Consider the following 18887-nt stretch of genomic DNA (forward strand, 5'->3'; position numbering starts at 1 on the left):
AGATTCAAATTGGGGCAAGGGGTGCTAATCCAGGCTGTCTCGACCTCGGCACCACTGACATCTTGGGTGGGACAGTCTCTGCTGGGGGCCTGTGGGGCTCTCAGCACCACTGCTGGCCCTCATCCTCCAGAAGCCCGTGGCAGCCCCCAACCACCCGTGGGGACACCCAAGACCGTCTCCAGGCATTGCCAGATGTCCTCTGGGGGCAGAATTGTCCCCCTGCTTTGAGAACCTTGGGGTCTAATCCACAGTCACAGTTATTCCCTTCATCGCCACGTCTCCTTTCCACGATGCGGCTTACTGATTATGAGAGCAACTCCTAACGCACGGCACTCTCAGCCAAACGTAAACCTCCTTCCAAAGGAAGTGTGGTCACCGGGTGTACACCAACCTTCTAGACTCTGCCGGGGGTGCTCCGTTGCTTTCCCACCCTGTCCCTATATGGAAATTTCCTTGTAACCAAGTGTTATGGGTGGAACGGTGCCCCCAGATTCAGATGTTGAAATCCTTCCTAACCTCCGGACCTCAGAATGTGACCTGATTTGGAAGTAGGACCACGGCAGATATAATTATTTAGGTTGTAATGAGGTCATCCTGGAGTAGGGTAAGCCCTAACCCAGTATGACTGGCGTCCTTATAAAAGGGGACATGTGGACGCAGACGCACACACAGGAAGAACGCTACGTGAAGATGTAGGCAGAGACTGGGGTGATGCGTCTATAAGACCAGGAACATTAAGGACGGGCAGCAACCACCAGAAGCTGGAGACGGGCGTGGAGGGGGTTCTCCCTCAGCCTCGGAGGGAACCAGCCTGCCAATGCCTTGATCTCGGACTGCCAGCTTCCAGAAGCCGGGGAGGAAATTTCTGCTGTTTAAGCCCGTCCGTTTGCAGTACTTGGCGTTATGGCGTCCTGGAAACGGAAATACGAAGGCACTTATTTTCCCATAGCCTGACACATTTTAGGTCTTCATTAATTTCTCTGAGGTCTCAAACTAGGGGTTAACTGGACATATTTGGGGCAGCCGGCCAGGCCCAGGTCAACAAGGTCAAAGGACAAGGATGGAATAAACAGCTGTTTGGGAACAGGACCAATAGGAACAAGGTCTCCCAAACCCAAAGTCCACTTTCCTCCTGGTTGCGGGGGTTTGATGCCTCCCCCTCCTCGATGCTGAGAGCCGGGCTGCTGCTTCCTGTGTCATCAGCTCTGATTTTTCCAGCAAATTGAATGCAGAAAACAGATTTTTATAATTCCCGACAGACCATTAAAAATCCGTGGATATTGGGCCGCTCTGAAATCCCTCGCGAATCTCGCTCTCAGTTACAGGGGAAACAGTCACCAAATAGAATGAAGCCTTTCAGGGAGCAATTCTAGTCAGGGTTTTAGCCTGTTTCAATTTTAAACCTAAAACGTGCCCACACAACCCCTTGTTCCATACACCTGTTAAGCAGACTTTAGAACGTGATCTTCCATTCTCCAAGGTTTGAAAAGTGTCTTAAATTTATCTGAATTTATCTTTTATTAGTACCTTTTTCTGATCGATATAGTAATATATGTTCCCCGTAGAACACTTTAAAAATATAGAAAAGTGCAAAAGAAGACAACTGAAAACCATCAGACTCCAGGAAAGTGGCGCCTTTGATCTGTGAGACGAAGCCTGAAGGAAGACACAGGTAGAGCGTACACACCGTCAGTTTGTAAACTCGTTAAATTTCACGTCTCCTCTTTTAGCCCATTTACCTCCTGATTCTCAACAAATGAAACATTTGCGTCTAACCTAACACGGGATCGTGTCAAATTACTTCAAAGCCATCCTCCAAGAAACGTAGAGTATCTTATCCACAAGGAACCATCATTCTACAAAATCTACAAGAAACAGAAAACCAATTTAAACCAGCGCATTTCAAAAGGAAACCATGAGCTTACTTAACGGGAAGTCAGAGCTGGAACAGCCGGCAGTGGACGCGACGTGAGGCCCCTGGGAGCGCCTGCTTCTCCTCTCCCTCGGCTGGAATCCAGATGGTTGGGCGGGTCTGGTTACCTTCGCATGACCACACCCAAGGAAGCCAGAGCAGGGACCTCTTGAAGCTCACAGAGGAGAAAGGCACGCCTTTTCCAGAAGGCCCCTGCACCTTGTGGTTGTCTCACACCCCTGTCCAGGACCTACTTCCAGGGGCAGAGCCTCCCCCAAGACCAGCGGAGCTGGACGCTGGCTGCAGGGTGGGTCTGTGACCCTGATGCACGTGGGCCACCTGGGAAAAGCGGTGGATATCTGAGCAAAACGGGGATTGTGTTTGGTGGGAGTGAGGGGGAAATGGATGCTAAAAGGCGACGAAGTGTCCAGTCAGTTCTGTAGGAGTTGTCTGTGTCTGACAGCTCGTCAGAATTCCACCGGGCACCTTCAAGAGTGAAGGGAATTTGAAAGGCAGAGGAAAATCACCGAGCCAGGAGGAACTCAGTGTGCATTTAATAAAATCCAAACAGAAATCTCTGACAGTGCGACTCGGCATGACTGACGGCTGGGGAGACAGCCTTTGACTTGACTTATCTAATCTTTCTCTAGGACTAAACCAGAAGCTATAAGCCTGCGCACACTGCATAAAATATATCTGTGGAGAAATTGTTATCCTGTATTCAGTTCAAAATCTGAGAGGGCTTTTCAAAAACGGTTCAAAAGTCTTAAGTACCAGCGACACAAAAGGACCCACCGCGTCAATTTTGTGTTTCCGGCGCCTTTCAGGCCAGTCTACACTTTCCTTCTACAAATAACCGAACTGCCAGACACTGGAAACATGTTCCCGTGTCCTGCTGAGGCTTTTTCTCATCAAGTATCTGGGTGGCATCTCAGGCTCAAAGTCCAATAATTAGCTTGAACACGAGGAGGCTAAATTGGTTCAAATACGAAATGGAAGGAAAGATCAAACGTGTGTCTGAATGTCAGCAGAGTCGAATTTCCAGATCAAAAGTTAATAGGAAAAGGGTTGGGATTCATCTCCAATTATTAATGAAGTCGTTCAAAGGGATGAGCAGTCAAGCCACATAGGGAATAAAATACGAAAATGGTGACTCGTAATTGAGACTGTGTTGGGAGCTTTCATTTTTAATGCTAACATCTTTTGAAAGAATAAACAAATATGCTTTATTGCAGCGAGCGCTTTATTTAGGTGCAATTATTTTTTCCATGATGTTTACTTAAAGCTTCCGTGATGTTAATTAAACCAGGTCAGCTGTTTCAAACCCACAGTTACGTCATCCCATAGGAAAATTGACGAGTTATTGGGGCACATGTCCTACCACCATCTCTCCCGCACTATTGCAATTCCATCTCCCCCTCCACCAACTCAGCAGCTAGTGATCCTTTTCAACTCTAAGTTAGCTTACATCACTCTTCCATTCACAACCCTGCAATGGTTTTCCACTGCAATTATATAAAAGAGCCAAAGTCCTTCCTACACCCAGAAGACGTTGCAGGATCCAACTCCTCGGACCTCACTTCCTGCTGCTTCACCCCCTTGCTCACTCTGCTTCAGCTGCACCTGCTGTTCTTAAAGCACGCCAGGGAGTCCCTGCCTCAGGGCCTTTGCACTGGCTGTCCTTGCTGCCTGGGAAGCTCTTCTCCCAGATACCTATTTGGCTAACTCCTTCAGCCTTCAAGTCTTTGCTCATATTTCACCTCTTCACTAAGGTCACTCTGACCACCTTTGTAAAAAAATTTCAAACCTCCTCCCAGCCACCCCCTCCCCATCTCACGTCCCCAGTCACCTCTGAACACTATATATTTTTTTTCCAAAGCATTTCTCCTTAACGCATACATCTTCGACTTTTTTTAAACATTTTTTAATTGAAGTGAGAGTCACATAAAATAAAATTACCCATTTCAAAGTGAACAGTTCAGTGACATTTAGTACAGTAAATGGCCAACAAGCATAGGAGAAGATGCTCGACTTCCTTACTCATTAGCGAAATTTGCAAATCAAAACCACAAGGAGATACCACTTCACACCCACTGAGATGGCTTTAATTAAAAACATGGAAAATTACAAGCATTGGCAAGGATGTGGAAAGACCGGAACCCCCGTCTCTTGCTGGTGGGCATGTGAAACGGTGCAGCTGCTGTGGGAACAGTTTGGCGCTTCAGAAACAGACTTCTCATAGGACGCAGCAGCTCCACTCTCTGCTTTTTTTTTTTTCTGCTTTTTCTCCTCAAATCCCCTCAGTACATAGCTGTGTATCTTAGCTGTGGGTCCCTCTAGTTGTGGCATGTGGGGGCCGCCTCAGCATGGCCTGACGAGCCATGCCATGTCTGCGCCCAGGATCCGAACCTGCGAAACCCTGGGCCACCGAAGCGGAGCGCGCGAACTCAACCACTCGGCCACGGGGCCGGCCCCCTCTCTGCTTTTTAACTGTGTTTTAATGTTGTCTGTCTGTCCCCATTAGAAGGTGAGTTCTGTGAGGAGGCATGTTGTCTTGTTTTGTTTTCTGCTGGATTCCCGCCCCTACAGCAGAGCCCAGAAAAGAGTTGAGGATAGATACATATTTGTGAATTAAATAGATAAACATGTGGATGATTTGTCAGTCTCATCTCAGAAAAACACCAAGCCATCCCCCATTTTCTTGATGTTTGTAGGATAACAGGAGCTCCTTTCACTCAGTGCTTCCTGCTAACATCCCAGCTACAAAGCCCACCCATTTCTCCTCTCTCTGAATTTTTTAGAATACAAAACATGTATGGGGGCTTACTTTGTAGATAGATACTTTGTAGATTACTTTGTATTTATCGGAGTCATTGTTCACAAAGCAGCACAAAAGGTAATATGAAAAAGACAGTTAATGAACAACAGCCAAGACAGAAGTAATCCATGTGCCCGTCAGCCGATGATCGGATAAAGAAGATGTGTTATATACATACAATGGAATACCACTCAGCCAGAAAAAAAGACAAAAGGGTCCCATTCACAACAACATGGATGGACCTGCAGAGTATTATGTTAAGCGAAATAAGCCAGACTGAGAAAGACAAACACCATACGATTTCACTCATATGTGGAAGATGAACATGGACCAAAGAAACAGTTCAGTGGTTACCAGGGGAAGGGGGTTGGAGGGCACAGAGGGTGAAGGGGAGCACGTATATGGTGACGGACGAGAAATAATGTACAACTGAAATTCACAATGATAGTTTACCATTATGAACTCAATAAAAAAAGGATAGTTAATGAAATAAATAGAAACCACTTATTTCCAGGTTGTAGCCACACAACATGGCAACTTCGCTGGAAAAGGGAGGCGAGAGGAACCAGTCCACTACCACATGTGATTATCTTTTAAATACTACTGCTTCTACTCTCAACAAGGAGTGATAAAAATCTGAAAATCCATATTGGAAATAATGTGCTTTCTGTCCGGCAGCCTCGTCAAATCTCAGCTCCGAAAGAGACCCGGGCAGGGGAATTTGTGTCAATAAAGAGAGTTACATCTGTGAACCGCCTACACCCACAGGGCAACCCGTGCAGCATGGGGAGCTGGGGCTAAGTGTACAGGACGGGAGAGAATAGGAAATACGCTCCGGGGCAGGGAGGGTTGAGGAGGAGGGAAAGAGACTACAAGAAGCGAGGAAAGTCGGTATAAAGAGCTACACCCAGATGGAACTTGCTTACGTGAACAGTGCTTCACTCTGGGAAAGTTAGAATCACAGAATACAGCCTGGGAAAACTAAAATTCTTTATGACAGGGGGACTTTTGAAACATCTAAACTGTTGAACAGTTTATGATAAGGATGTATTCATATAATTATTCCCCATTGATTCACAAGAAACAACAGTGATTTAAAGACACAAAATCATGTATCTGGACCTGAGGTTTTCAGACATGGGGTCTGGCACACAGGCGTACCATCATAAGGAAGGGCCACTTGTCCCATAACAAATCTGTTACTACTAACAAAGTGTGGTGACACTGATTGATTTGTTTTCTTAGAACTTAGGGTTTACAATGTCGCTACATTACGATTGCCACTCGTCTGCATTCTGATATCCTTTGTGGGGGCACGTGGACTCTCCCTCAAGTCTGTCTGCCCTGTGCTCCCTGTCCTGCTCTGCCAACACGGGGCACGAGGGAAGGACGGAGGAGAAGGAGTCATCCATCAGGTTTCCTGTCACCATTGTCCCTGCAGGCGCACGTCACTGGAAAGAGGCAGATGGCTCCAGTAGCTGCATGATTACGCCCCTTAGAGACACCCAGGACAGCCAGCCGGCACCCCCAGGGGCTCTGAGGGTTAACCACCCAGCCGCAGGGTGTTAGCCATTTAGCAGCCCCCTTTCTGCCTTCTTGGTTCTGTATCACCCAACTAACAGTTCTGCATTTTATATGAAATTCTCTCTGTGGAAAGAATTGGCATGTCCTCTGTCTCCTGGCTCGACCCCAGTGACACACCTGTATCTTTCAAATAAGCCTGCGTCTCTCTTCCCTGTGCCTTGGAGCCATCTTGTCAACATCATCTGCCATATGTCAAGGAGAGAAAATAAGCACAGTCACAGAAGCATCATCTGCCATGTTTCCTCCCAAAGATTTCCCAGTGGCTTGAAATCTAACATCGGGATCTCCTTCTCTTGCACGTTAGTTAAGGTTTCTTCAGTTGTAAGTGACAGAAGCCTTGGGCAATCATAACCTAGAAGGAAAATTTATGGGAAGGATGGCAGGGTCTCTCATAACAGCCAAGCACAGTTCAAGAGCCAACCTTGCAAGAGGGGAAACAGGATATCTCAGGGGACTCGGCAACTGGAGTCTGAGAGCTTTCCAGAGGTCTGTACCTCCTCAAACACCTTCCGTTCTAAACAGTAAATTCCCAGGATCCCGAATCTGACGGCCAGGCATGGATGCGTGGTAGGTATCTCTGCTCACATCAGCTTCTGCAAGCAGACAGGGTTTCGTGGTACCCACATAGACCCCGGAACATCCAGAGAGCAGGAAACTGTCGTGAACAAGACACTCAGCCCTTTGATCCTAATTTCTAACACCAGGTATTTCGAACACCAGTTTCCCTCGGGGGAAACACAGAAGCAGTGGAGAGACGAGCAGCAGCTCCCGAGACTCCAGTCGCAATCCCAGGGCCTGTCACACTGACACACCCGCTCATGAATTCGACATGCGTGCTTCGTCCCTGGTGCTTACAGCGAAACGCTTTGCTTTGAAGCGTCCGCAGAAAACATTTCCAGTTCCCCAACTCCACAGGCACATTTCTTATATAAATGATTTAATACAAGCTTTTTGCAAACTCTTTCTTCCAGCCAGATCCTATTAGTGTAGAGAATCACTTGAGTGCCAAACAGGCATTTGCAGAGGTATGAAAACTGCTTCTGGACAGTGGGGTGTCATCCAGTGAGGAAAAACAGACATTACCAGAGTCGATTTCTAAAATGCCGCATGCCCTCCTTACACGGCCACTCCAAATGTCTGAGCCGTCTATTAACGGGGGGCACATCGGTTTGCTCTCTACTTCCCCTGCGACCCCCACACAGGAGCCTGGGCAGGCTTCCCTGTGTGTTTTAGGACTGTCTTCAGATCCATGAATAGATTCTTACTCACATGCGATGAAACGAAGAAGAATTAGGAGCATCCACTGGGCAGGCAGCCCACTGCTGGCCAAGAAGACGCCAACCCTCATGGACACCTGGGACAGCCTCATCGGGTTCCTCCCGTGTCATCAGTGAGGTGGAACGCCCTTGATCGCTGCCTAAAGGACAAGCAGCTAACACACAGAGACCTGAAAAGGAGCTTTCTGGAGACAAGTAACCTCCATCAGCTTAGAGGGCAGAGCATCTCCCTCTGGCCACCTAACTAACGGGATCCCACTGCCTCTGCTCCTCAGTCCTCCTCTTCCCTCAAAACCTCGCTGTGCTCCACCGACCGTCTTGAACAGGCCAGGACTAAGCCACAGACCAACAGTCAGTTGTCCCCAACGTGCACAAAAATCCAATCTGTATTCACTGGGCATGGAGCCCACTGAAGGATGTATATAGATAATGAGTTCACTCGATACCAACCTCGCTCTGCACAAATTCATTTTCCACAACTTTGCAGGAAAAGACCACCACCACATCTGCCTCAAAATGACGTATCTCAATAGTTCCTGAAATCCGGACCCTGTGGGAGAGAACGCACGGGTTTGCCTGATGGAAAGACACACTCCTGTTCTTCCTTCTCCCCGCGACTCATTAAAACCTCGTAATGGACTAAGCTTTGGAAAGGAGAGAGATGTCGACAAGCACTGCCTGCAGAAGTGCGGCATGAAACGAGAAGCAGTGTAACGCAAGAATCAAGAGACGGGACCCTGGAATTCGAGAGAGACGTGAACTAGAGTAGCGGCTCCTACAGTTGTCCTGTGCGCGATCTTAGAAAGGTCTCTAAGCGGCCCATGTCCTCGTCCGCCCCTCAGGGAGTCCCCACCACACGAAGTTATAAGAACCCCGCGAGAAGAGCACGTGTTCCACACAGCACCCAGCCTTTGTTAAGCGTTCAATTCCCTTCCATTATGATGATGATCACCAGGAAAAATCAACAAAGTCCCATAATAAAAAGAACAGCAGCGATGAAAGGGGGATCACAGCAGTTAATAGCAGCCAAGTTTTTTTAAGTAGGTAGAAAAACTGACAATTCAGCAAATACTGAGTGTCTACCGTGTGTTGGACATGCTGCAGATGCTAGGAACACAAAACGGGGGGAAACAGGCAAAGCCCCTGCCTTCATGGGGCTTAGGGCTGACCAGGCAGCAGAGACTGAGAAAAAATGCCATCGGAAATAAAAATCAACCGCAGTCATTTTCCACACCCCGGGAGGTGGCCGAGGGGCTTTGTCTGAGGAGCCGGGACGATCCAAAGCGAGGCAGGAGCTGGTGGTAGGAGTGGGGGCCGGAGGGTGTGAAAGCGAGTGGTGAGAAATCCAGAATCCCACCGCCCAGATGTCCTTGTCCCCACAGAGCATGGGAACCGCCCACAGCAGCTGCAGCCACGCACCAACGCTCCTTCCTCAAGGGCCACCAGCAACCCCAGCCAGGTGGATCCATTAAAGGAATCCAGCGCCTCCCAGACACGGTCGGAGCGTGCAAGAGACAGCTGCCAACACCTAAGAAACTAGCAAGAACACACTGTAGGCACTCTGGGCAACATCCTTGTCAGAAGAAAAAAATATATACAAATACATATATACATGCCTATGAATATATCTATATGAAAAAGACTCATGGAGCATAGAGAAGATGAGAAAAAGTTAATTGCTGATTTGGGGTAGGATCAGTGATAAATAACTTCCTTTATTTAAAAAATGTTCTTTATTATTGGTTTAATGCTTTTAAAGACAGATGATCGCGGGTGTGTGTGGGGGGTGGTGTTTATTGGAGATCTCGGTAAGCCATATAAATAAATGAGCGATTCCCATGAGCCAGGTCTAATCTGACATCCGCAATGGGTCTTAAAAGAATTCTTTCCCCTTCTGCTTCCTCGTTCTTCTGTTAGAATCTGGGGAACCGGCTCCAGAACAGAGCAGGGAGGGGGCAGGACTCAGGGCTCTGCTGAGGGCGGACGCCTGTTTCTGGTCCCCAGTGACGGGGAGTGGTCTGGGGGAGCGCAGTGGGGGTGCAGGCAGAGAACACGGGCAGCGGAGCTGGGCGGCCCTGCCATGCCGCAGAACTGTGAGCTGTGGGTAATTCTGAAACCTCTCTGGGGCTGCTCCAGGACTCGGAGCCAACTGCTCGAAGCAGAAATTCCTTCAGCTCAAGTCGCCCCCGTGCCCGCCTGCCTCTCGGCTCTCTGCAGCCTCTGCCCACGTCTCTGCAGGCACGGGATGGAATTCAGAAGCAAACGAGAAGAAAGAGTTGCCATTTCTGAAGGGAATGAAACGGCAAGCAGAGATCTAAACAACCAGGTCTGCCGCCTTCCGGTGAGTTTTCACTTAAATGGATTATCACTGTGCTAGGGTGATGCCCCTGTAATAAGATCAAGCTTTAATTTTTCTCCCTTCAAAAGGATTTCTAGTTAAATGCAACTAGCAAACAAGGAAATCACCAAGGTCAGATTAAAAAAAATCCATCAAATGGATTAAAATAAAATCCCATCCTACACACTGCATTGTTTCAGATTGGAGAGAAATAAATTCAAGACGCAGCATTTGGAAAAGAAGAGCGAGCCGCCCCTGCAGTGGCAGCCACGCGTTTCTCTTACCTTCAGTGCCCAGGGAAACAGTCCAAGTGGGTGAGCCACCAGCTCCAGACACACAGACCCAGAGGGAAGAGCTCCTCTTCCCCAGTCAGTTCAAGGAAATCCTCACACTGGAGAGTCTAATTCTCATCTTGCTCTGTTCCCAAAGAGGTAAGGGAATTCCGGGGCCAATTATTTCCTTTTAAAGGATTTCTGTTATTGCTATAATTTTATTTCTTACATAAGTAAATTCCAAGTGTGTGTGTGTGCGCGCGCGCATGTGTGTATGTAAGGTACTTTTACAGACGCGCCCCTCTGAGTTCAGACTGAGTCTCGAAGGTCCAGCCCCATAGGCAGTTTCACAAGCTGCACCTCAAAAGCACATGGGGACCCAAACTGCTGAGGCCTAAGGCAGGTGTGGACGGGTGATCTGTGACTTTCTCTCTGGGCACTCGAGAGGGTGCCTGGAAGCCGTGGCAGCATCCCCACTGGGCCTCCCACACTGCTCTCAGACCACCTCCTGTGTACAAGCCTACTTTCCTCTGGGGCGCAGGGGCCGTCAGCCATGCCACGAAGAGGGGCTGGCTCTCTCGCCTTCTGCTCACAGGAAAGACTGAACTCCTGGACCCCAGAGTTGGGTGGGATCATGTGACAAGTTCCGACCAATGAGCTGTGAGCAGAAGCAGCAGGTGCCACTTTCTGTGCCTGAGGGTTTAACGGCTGGTGCCAGGTGCTCCAAGGTCATATGCCTCTGGCAGGGTAGCCAGCAACATTTCAGATGGTGGCTGCCAGCCCAGCCTGGGTCCCTGAGGGACAACAGGGAGCACAGAGTCTTGCCACCCGGGATGTACATGCAGCTTGAGCAAGAAATAAGCGTCTGAGGTTGGGGAATGTTAGTTCTACAGCCAGATCTAAACTTTCCAGACTGACACAGGAGTAGATTTCAACTATCCAAAAGTCTAAGCAACACACACATGAAATTTCAATCCAGGTGAAGCCAAGTCCCTTATCAATAAAAAGACAAAAATGTTGGGGCCGGCCCCATGGCCTAGCGGTTAGGGTTTGGCATGCTCTGCTTTGGTAGCCAAGGTTCAGTTCCTGGGCAGGACCTACACCACTCATCAGCTGCCATGCTGTGGCAGCAGCTCACATACAAAATAGAGGAAGACTGGCACAGATGTTAGCTCAGGGACAATCTTCCTCAGCAAAAAAAAAAAAAAAAAAAAAGCATTTCCAGGGCTTTTTTTTCACTGCTACAAAGCATGCTATATTGTATTTATATTTAATATTTAGTTCCCATTTCTCGAATGCTTGCAGTTGGATGTTTGTTCAGTCAGGCACTATTCTAGGCACTGCGGCTCCAGCAATGCACAGAACATACAAAGCTCCTGTTCTCATGAGGGGGAGGGACAGGCAACAGATCGATATAATACGCCAGGAGGTGGTAAGTACCATAAAAATCAAACAGAGTAAAGAAGATGGAGAAAGAATCGGACAGAGAGGGCGGCCAGCAGTGATGCAGGTGAGCCGGGTCTGCGCACCTCTTCCCAACGCCGCGCTCAGTGAAGTCGCCCGGTGACCTGAAATAATCCCAGTGGGAGTATTTATACTACGGAAGTGGGTAAACTCGGAACTCCAGAGTTTCGTGCAGGTCTTCTTCCCCGAAGAGATGCTTCACCAGAACCCCCCGACATCTGAATCGAGGCCTGGCGGGAACGAGGGAGTGAGCCAAGCGGCGCTGTGCAGGGAGCAGGGCCCTTCGGGCAGCAGCGCAGCGCAGGCACGCTGAAGCAGGGTGCGCCTGAGCCGCTGGGGAACCGGGCGGCCGGCGGGCCGAGGGAGTCAGGCGATGGGGAGCAGATGAGGGCCGGGGGGAGGTGTGCAGGCCACGCAGGGCCTGTGGACATGGGAGGACTCTGGATTTTACCCCAAGTGGGAGGAGACTCCATGACCTTTCCGTATCTTTAAACGTAAAGCATTGGACTAAAGCAAAATCGAAAAGGGGAAGGGAGGGAGGGAGGCAGGGAGGCAAGACAGATGGACGAGGGGGCGGGGGCAGGCAGAGAAACGACGAGCAGAGAAGAGGAGAAATTGCACAGCTCACGTCCAGGGTAGTGCACGGTTCCCCTGGGTGCTATGTGAGAGCCGTCCACACCACGGCTTCCACACCCCTGTGCTCGAGGTCCCGGCGGGTGCCCACACCCTCGGAGCCTTGAGCAGGCCACCCCCCAGCGCAGCTCAGCTGGCGGCACCTCCGTTCCGAGCAGCACCGGGCGGGCGGTGCGTCCTCGGAGGCAACAGATGGTCCCTGTGTGTGCACGTGCGTGTGCACTTGCTCATACCCAGGACCACAGCAGCCACCCAAAAAAGAGGATCAAACCAAACTGTTCTCATCTTCCAGCCAAGTGGTGGGTAAACCCGTGCCTCACTGGGTCTGAAGACGGAGAGAGATGGGGATTAAGCTGGCAGGCAGGGAAGATGGTCGGCAGCTCTTTAGCACAAGCTGATGCGAGCAGCAGGGGGCCTGCCGAGGAGCCAAGAGGCATATGCACGCGCCACATGCCATAAATTGCAGCCCCAAGTCCTAAATGAGTCACACCAGGAAAGAGATTGCAAAATGGCATGTTTCCATTGCCATCGGGCAGGGGTAGGGCCTGGAAACAAAGATCTTCATGTCGAAAAAAGCCTAAAAGTGTGGCTAAGGGTGGGTGGGCAGAGATGAACACAAAAAGCAGGGAAGGACGGCCCAGCCCCTTCTCGCGGGATCTCACGAAAAGCTGAAGGAGACAACATGGCCGGCTCCAGCCTCGAGTTTGGCCTCTCTGGGTCCATCGGGCAGGATGGGCTGAGATGTATGTTGCTTTCCCGGCATGGGAGGACCACCCATCCCGTCTTCCACTGTAGCTGTCACCCTAAGCATGGGCCACAGTCTTGGGTTCAAAAAGGTGCAGCAACACTAAGCCCAGAAAATTTAGTATGGAAGGCAGACTATGGTGGCCGCAGTCCCCTCCACTCCCTGCCGTCTTGCATTTGCGACAATTCTCTCACGTGCTGCCGGATCCCCTCATCTCTCTTCCTGACCTGGCCCCTTAGGCTTTCGAGTTTGCAAACCCTGAGATGATTTTAAAAAAGTGTCAATAAGAAAAGACCAAGAGGAAATGGACCGAGGTAAAGAGTCTTAGAGTGGCTGACTGTCTTTCTATCATCGATTTCCTCCGTCTTTCTGAAATGTGTTTCAGTAGCTTAAAAGTATTTTGAAAGTGGTCATGAAGGTGACCACAAGCACACTCCGTGACCAGCCAGGGACTGTGATCCAGACGGTCTCCTGCTAAATCATCCTATTTCATAACTTCGTCTGGCCCTGAGGGGAATTTTAAATTAAGATGGAGACGAGACGGGGGAAGTGTGTCCTCCGTCCCATCCCACACCCAGGTGGGTAGCAGCTGCCCACCGCACACTTTTCAGCACTTGGAGGCACCGTGATCCCGCCCCCTCCCACACAATCCTGCCAGTGCCTCCCGCCCAGCAGTCCAGGCTGCTCGGCCCTCAGAACATTCCAGCACCATTCCTAGTCCCAAGCTTTTGTACCTGTTGTCCCCCATCCCACCTGAGATGTCTCCCCTCCTTTCTAGCCCACCATTCCCAATCCTCTCCAATCTCAAAACCCAGCTCAAGTCCCGTCTCCTCCAGGAAGACTTCCCACCCCCTCTCTCCAGGCTCTAGTCTCTTCTCATGCTCTGGGTTCCAGAACAGTGTTTCCCAAGCCTCAGGCAAGCAGGTTCTCCTTCACATTTGTGCCGTATCCACGTGCTGTCTATCCGTTCACTTAAATTCAAATGAAATACTTTTTATTTAAATCAACTCGCTCTCCTTTAACGCTTTCTCAAAGAAACTCACTTTCAGGGAACTTGATTTCGCTGCACTGAAATGGAGAGCCAGCATCATTTACTCTAAATTGTAACCATAAACATAAACACAAGAAAAACCAACCATTTTAGATCTTAGCTAGATCCACCGCCTGCCCCCGTGCTGGCGCCCCAGACCCATCCTCCACAGGGGACCTAACGCCGATTGCTCTTGTTGGACAGGCGACCAAGACACGGTAGCAGCCACCAGAGATGTCCCATTTTCAGAATCAGAAAGATTTCAGGAGAGCAGGAGAGAGCCACTTGAATACCATGTGACTGAATGCCTTGGGGACACTTGGCTCCATACAGAGCATGTTCATTTTGTCACCTGACATGCGCCATATTGTTCCATCGCCTGTTTAACATAAGAACTTCTTGTTTTGTTCCTGAAAGAAACAATAAATTCCATGAAGAAGAGCTTCCCCTAGGGACCCACCAAGGGGACCACACAGCTGAGCTCACGGAAGAGATTCAGTACACGCTTTGATTAAACTGGTGCCCCTGACGTGATTAAAACTCTCCCTTGGCACCTGCAAGTCTCAGGGTGGGATTTGCAAAGACAGAATCAGGCGTTTCTTCCAAATTAACCTCCTCCAGACTTTCGTGCAAAGCACTGGGTTAAACGCTCGGCAGACTGGTCTTGTGTCGTAAGCCCTCTCTGAGAAAGCTGGTGACTGTGTGTAGATGGGACTTGCTAACCAGTAATTGAAAAATCAATACTCTAATCTCTGGGGACTGTCCCTTAAGATTCCAGCTGCAGTCAATACTGACAGTGAAGCACACGATGCCTTCCAGGAAGACCCCGGCAGGGGCTGGCAACCCGACTAATGCTAGTGATGTAACGCGACCTCCCTAACCAAAAGATTCTTATACACACATGCGCACACACGTTCACAAGCATTCACACACGCTCCTTTGTTCTGTTTTGTCTTGCTTTCCACTAAAATGAGTAGAAAGAGACTCATTTTTTAAAAAAGAAATCGCTCTCAGTGAAAAGCACTCATTTATGCACTCAAGGAATCCCTTTCATTTCTGCAAACAAAGCTCCCCATTTCTCCCACTAGGGTCCTCTGAACCCTTAGCCAGAGGAGATGGGCAGCCCCAAGACCAGATGGAGCCTGTGCCTGTCAGCTCCTTCAACACAGGCAAGTCACTCCTGATGACTCCAGGAGCTGGCTGACCATGCATTAGCCACGCGGCTCCCTGACAAGCCCCGTGCACCCCAGCCAGGCAGGTGGGCTCCCGCCCACGAAGTAGGGTGCCCCACTGGTTTGCCTGGGACTGAGGGGGGTCCCTGGATGTGGGACTTTCAGAGCTAAAACGAGTAAAGTCGTGGGCAAACTGAGATGAGTTGGGCACCCATGTGAACACCCCTGGCATCCTGCTTCTGCAAGAGTTGCTTCCACTTGAACTACCCCCTGTGCCCTCTGCATCTACCGGAACGTCATCAACTCCCCAGTCAACCCTAAAACCCCAGTCCTCGAGCTCATCTTCCTCTGCGCTCCTCGACAGGCACTCTGTGAAGGGCCTTGGGGGTGGCCTGTGCTCGTCACCCTACAGCTCATCTCTCCAGGAGCTGCTGGGACCCAGATCTGTGAGTCTCAGTTTCCCTGCACGCGGCAGAGGGTCGGTTAACGGCTCCGAGCCCACCCAGCTCCTCTCCCTCCTGGTACAAAACACTTCCCTCTCCGGATAAAGCCCCTATTAACTCTTCCAGCGTGTTTACAGGTTTAGGGTTATTTTGTGTCATCCGATCTTTAGTCCATCTGGAGTTTATCTCACGTGAGGTCTGGAGAAGGAGTCTAACCAGATGTGTTGTTCTAGTCAGTGAGACAGGGGCTCAAGCCCAACCCTGCTTATGCAATGGTCTTTCTTTCACTATTGATTTGACATGAAAACAATCTCAAATATCAAATTCTTTTGTGCAATAATAATAATAAAACTTCACCAAACACATACAATATCCCGGCCACTGCGGTGAGCACTTTGCATGAGGTGGGTCCTGTTGTTAACTCCGTTTTCTCAACAAGGACCCTGGAGCGTAGACAGTTTAAATCAGCGGTTCTCAAAGTGGGGTCCCTGGACCGATGGCACGAGCATCACCCAGAACTCGTTAGAGATGCAGCTTCTCAGCCCACCCAGACCCGCCGAGTCAGAGGCTGCGGGGGGCGCCTAGCCATCCAGGGTGTGACCAGCCCTCCAGGTCACCCGGACGCACACTCCAGTCTGAGAACCGCTGGTTTCAGAATTTTGCCAAATGTCACAGGGCTGTAGGTGGAGGAGTGGACTTGGATCCAGGCATCGTCCTGCAGAACCCACGTGCATGACCACAACGCACATTTCTCCCCTCAGAAGGGCATGACCGTTTCCTGGTTTTCTCCCTTTTTTAAAAAATTATTATTTTTTAATTTTATTGAGGTCACATTGGTCTATAACATTGTATAAATGTCAGGTGGACATCATTCTATTTCGGCTTCTGTGTAGGCTGCATCGTGTTCACTACCAAAAGTCGAGTTTCCATCCATCACTGTACACGTGTGCCCCTTCACGCCTTTCGCCACCCCTCGCCCCCTTCCCCTCTGGGAACCACCAATCTGTGTATCTTTTTGAATGTTACGTCTCCTCAAGCAAGAGAAAGGAGAGGAAAAATAAACAAATGGGACTACAACAGACCAAAAAGCTTCTGCACAGCACAGGAAGCCGTGGACAAAAAGAAAAGACAGCCCACCAACTGGGAGAAGATATTTGCAAATCACGTGTCTGATAAGAGGTTCCAAAACATATAAAGAACTCATACAACTCAACAACAGAAAAAGCTTGCTGGTCTTCTGAGCAGAGCGATTGACTACTGTGTCTTCTCCGACAAGGGGGCCTCACCTTTACACACCGACATTATAAAGTCTGGAAAAATCCAGGAGCCCAACCCTCCATCTCATTACAAATATTTCTAAATATCATTATTTCCTCCACCTAACTATAATCAAAGCTGAGAGGTTAATAACAGTGATTATAGTAATAATAAGATGAAATAGTAATTATAAAACAAGAGTAATAAAAACGCCAACCCCTGCAGAGAGCTCACCATCTGTGCAGGACGGTTCCTGTGTTTCACCTTATTTCCTCCACGTAACAACCCTGCCAGGTGGGTCCAATTCTTGTCTCTCAAGAGGAGGGAACTTTTCAGAGGAGAAAACTGGAGCAGAGAGTGTCAGACAACCAACCCACATGGCACAGCTAACGAGGAACCAAGCCAGGACCCAGCCCAGTGGTGGGCACTCCTGTCACCACAACTCGGGGGGCCAGTGACGGACACGGCAGGAGGGAACAAACTGCCCCTCTGCTCCTGCTGCCCAGCCCCAGGGGGACGGCCTGGGAGACGAGGCCGGAAGGGAAGGCTGTCTCTGCGCCCTAACGGGGGGCGAGTGCCCCACGCAGCTCCCTTCCTCTCCATGAAGAAACTGACCCCCTGGGAAATCCCAGGCTGCCTTCAAGCCATGGTTCCCAAACTTATGTGCACACTGGAATCACTGCAGGATTTCCTAAAACTTCTAATGCCTGGGCCACACCCCAGACCACCTACCCACAGTCTTCAGGGGCAGGCGCTCGATCCTCCACATGCAGACGTGTTTTTGAACCACTGTTCTCAAGTCGGTTTCTGGGACGGGTTGGAGTTCGGACACTGCAATACAAGCCTACTAAGCCTATAAAGATATAAATCTCAACAGGAAACTCATGAAAAGATTTCCCATGTCGAAGCTTCTACACCAGGAAGGCACTCCCCACACCAATGCACAACGGGAAGTTCACCATCGACTAACCCAGTGAAAAGCTGTGTCACGATGAGTGTTCTCAACACATCACTGAACACCCAGGAGACAGGAACCCAGCGAAGATGCTATGTCTACAACCCCGGCTGAAGCTTAAGTCCATCTGCCGACTGACAACACGCCTAATTGCTCCTAATCAGCTACCATCTTCCCCAGAGACCAGATGATAGACTCCCCGGCGAGAAAGCACAGAGGCCAGACAGCCCCAAAGCAACAAGTGCGCACTCCCGCCCTTCCTCGTTCTCTCTGCTTCGCCGTCAGGGCCCCTGTCGGAAAAATAATTCCAGCAAAGCACCAGTAAGACTTCCAGTCACTCCAGGGCTCCTGCGGCCAGTGCTCGCCAGTGGAAAGGAGGCGTTGTTTGGCTAGAGACCAAGTGGAAAATCTTGCAGCTAAAGAAGGGTTACGGACGAGGTTAGGAAATGAAGGCTTCCCACCTGCAGACAGAAGTCTGCGGACAGAGGTCCTCGCCTCTCTCCGAACACAGAGCTGGGCTGTGTTCCTCGTGGACACCGCCTCTCGCCAGGAACAGCCAGGGAATTTCGCCTTCCAGTTTGTCCCTGACACTGTTTCAGCAATGCAATTTCTAAAAATCACCCAGAAAAGGCTAGAAATGCAAGGATTCCACCTTCCGTTTTACTAGCAAAACAATCCTCAGCCCACCGGGGTGTTGCGCTGGGCACACGGTGCCCCTGAACCCGCCGGGGTGAGAATGGGGGGAGAGTCTAGCACTCAGCACTAGCAAACAACAGCAACACATTCCCATCGCACGCAAGAGCAAGGTTCATTTCTCCTCACGGTATGGGCCTGCAGGTCCTACTCACTGGGTTAGCTGCTCCTACCACTAAAGAAACTGAGCCAGCCTAATATTCCTGGGTCCTGAGTACAGAACCAGAAACTCACTTAAAAATCAGGAGGTTAATGGAAAGCCAGAACGACCCACAGATGGACTCCCGTGGACCG

At 49.9% G+C, this 18887-nt stretch overlaps 1 protein-coding gene across 20 annotated transcripts in view; it reads right to left on the bottom strand.

The window, feature by feature from the left end:
• Nucleotides 1-18887, bottom strand: part of RIMBP2 (RIMS binding protein 2) — a 250731-nt gene that overhangs the window by 139689 nt on the left and 92155 nt on the right. The window contains exon 1 of one of the 20 annotated variants that reach the window (XM_070275534.1): nt 10214-10362. The exons of 17 other annotated variants lie outside the window; for them this stretch is intronic. The gene's annotated coding sequence lies outside the window, so the exon portion shown is untranslated. Of the gene's footprint in view, nt 1-10213; nt 10363-18887 lie in introns of those variants that run through there. 2 more of the 20 variants (XM_070275527.1, XM_070275524.1) reach the window with 2 other exon arrangements.

This window comes from Equus caballus, chromosome 8 (assembly GCF_041296265.1).
Source record: "Equus caballus isolate H_3958 breed thoroughbred chromosome 8, TB-T2T, whole genome shotgun sequence".
Lineage (NCBI taxonomy): Eukaryota > Metazoa > Chordata > Mammalia > Perissodactyla > Equidae > Equus > Equus caballus.